The following is a 2,589-nucleotide window of genomic DNA, read 5'->3' as shown; positions in this document are numbered from 1 at the left end:
AAGGGCAATTCGCCTGAGTAAAGTCTGATTTCATTTTTATGTCCCGAAAGGCCACTGCCTTTGTGCTGTAGATTTCTGATTTAGACGGGCATTTCTATGGACAACTTTGACTTTTCTGTGGGTCCAATGAAAATAAGTTTTTTAACTTATTCTTTGTTACAGTTTTTCGAAAGTTTAAAGACATTCACTGAGTTGACGATAAAGGAAAAGTTTCATCTTTCACCTCTTGGAAGGTAGGCCGGTCAGAGGTACAATATATGTCTTCATGTCTTCATCCTCCATGTTTGTAACTACAGGTTTCACAGTGTTGAGCTAAGACACAAAAACACCTACAAATGGCAGATCCAAATGTATAAACCTGGGCTGAAAAAGTGTGTACAGTATATACTCTGTGTAGGTCTGATTAAAGTATTCGAGTCAAAGTGTCATATGGATACAAATTCTCATGATTTTGTATTGTGTGTTTTTTCTCTGTTCTGCTTTATTGAAAGAAATCAGATGCTCTTCCTGAAACTTACCTTAGCTGATTCTTCAGCTAAACCAGACAGACTTCTGAAATTCTCAAATATTATCAAATCTTGTTGGTGCAGAGGTGGTGGAGCCCATTACCAACAGACTCACAGCTGAAATTGCTGTGAAAAGGGCTTCTACCAAATATTAACATGTGGGTGAAAATGTATACAATTGTAATATTTCCTTTTTTCCCTTTGAAAGTATAACATATGTGGTGTGAGATAGAGGTCCTCATTTAATTGCATGAAACTCTGGCACTGGCGCAACAAACTGAACAAAGTTCAAGGGGGTATACGCTTTCTGTAGACACTTTATTTCCTCTTTTTCCATACTCTAAGAAATGATTTGGGAAACCTGTGGGACACTGGAGGTCATTATACATGAGCCTCTTTCTGCACCTTTTAAGCCATTGAAACCTAGTTGCCTTGTTACAAGGTCTAATATTACAGTAGGTGTGGTTTCCGTCTCCTAATTTCTGAGAATGATCAAATTGGGGAATAAGTTGTAGGGAATACCACTCTTGCACTTCTAAGAAAAGACTATCTCAAATGAAACTCGCTATAGAAAGACATCTTGTTGAAAAATTCTTTATTTTTTGTCATTTCTAAAGAAAAAACATTCATCAAGTCCTTCACAAATGTTTTGTTTGTGACTTTCTCTGTTGTTCCCTTTCACACTCAACTGAACTATGTGTTATGTCTTGTAAACGTAATCAAACATTTCACTTAGGTGTGTGGGTTAACACAAACCCATATTGTATGAAACATTCAGTTTTTCATTCAAGTTTTTTCTAACAATTGCATCCATGCTAGGACTACAGTAAACAACACTTTTTACTAAAGTAAATGAAATTGTTCATTAAACAAGACACATTGTTTTAAATGTATGCAATACGACGACACTAAAAACAACACTGAAACTTTTCATTGAAATACTGGACGAGATTGTGCATATTCAATGGATTTCTCCTGGTGCTTTTTTTCATCAGTCTTTTCATATTCTTGTTCTCTACTCAGGTGTCTCCTGTTCCTTTGGTGATGTCTGCTGTACACACATGGTATCATACACTTGAGCAAAGTGTGATACCACCGTTTGTTCTTCTCCTAAAATAAAGATGAACATTGACAAAAGTCAGAAGCACTCTTTTCTTTGACAGACGAACAAAACAATGCAAGAATAACCATACTCTCTGTTCCTTACTCATTTCTACCTGCCTGTTTGACCACTTTGTCTGCTTCAGTCAGGACAGGGTGCTGGGGCTGACTCTGAGCAATCTGAGAAGAGCTCTCTGTGATCTTCTCCCCTACAGTGGCTACATTGTAATCTGTTTGAAATCCAGGTATCGCCTCCGGTAAGTTCCTCGGTCCTTTTTGGGACTTGAAAGGGTAGAATCATTTTGTGACTACATTTCCTTGTCATGCACTGATATGTTCTGGTTTGTGTTCGATTACTGCAGGCGTTCAAGTACTTTCTTTTTGTTCTAGATTGGCAGTGTTTGAGATGGTAGGAACTTGTCATATTCTCAACTCTGAATGCTCTGTAAACATACTATTTTAGCAATTCTTAGAAATCTGAAAGCAGTGTTACCTGTATCATTTTTTGTCTTGGTAGTAGTATTGCAGCTCCAACATCAGCACTTAAATAATGGTTTGTGATGTTACTTGTCCTTGGAGTTAGTATACTCCTGAGAAGTCAAGAGAAATCTTACGTAAGCATTAATTATGTTTCACTTTTGAAAGCAAAGTACGTGTCAAGTACTTTGAAGGCATTTGTTGATACTTTTAAGCACTTTCGTTGATTATTATTATCCTTCAATTAGTTATTACAAGTCCAACATTCTCTACATGATCTCACTCCATATTCAGAATGTGGGAATACAATTGTTTTAAGGAAATGCCACTGAATAGATAGTAGCTGCACTCTACAAAGATGAATTTGCTAATTAATCAGTCAGGGACACAGCTTATACTTCAGTAGTCTTAGATCATGTAATGATGATTATTGTACTTTATAACTAGCAAAATCCCCATATCCTGTTCATTGCCCCTTTTTCAGTTATGTGGATTGACTTATCCC

Source organism: Lepisosteus oculatus, unplaced genomic scaffold (genome assembly GCF_040954835.1).
Source record: "Lepisosteus oculatus isolate fLepOcu1 unplaced genomic scaffold, fLepOcu1.hap2 HAP2_SCAFFOLD_39, whole genome shotgun sequence".
NCBI classification, from domain to species: Eukaryota; Metazoa; Chordata; class Actinopteri; order Semionotiformes; family Lepisosteidae; genus Lepisosteus; species Lepisosteus oculatus.
The sequence above is the reverse complement of the archived record's forward strand: the minus strand, read 5'-3'. Positions refer to the sequence as shown.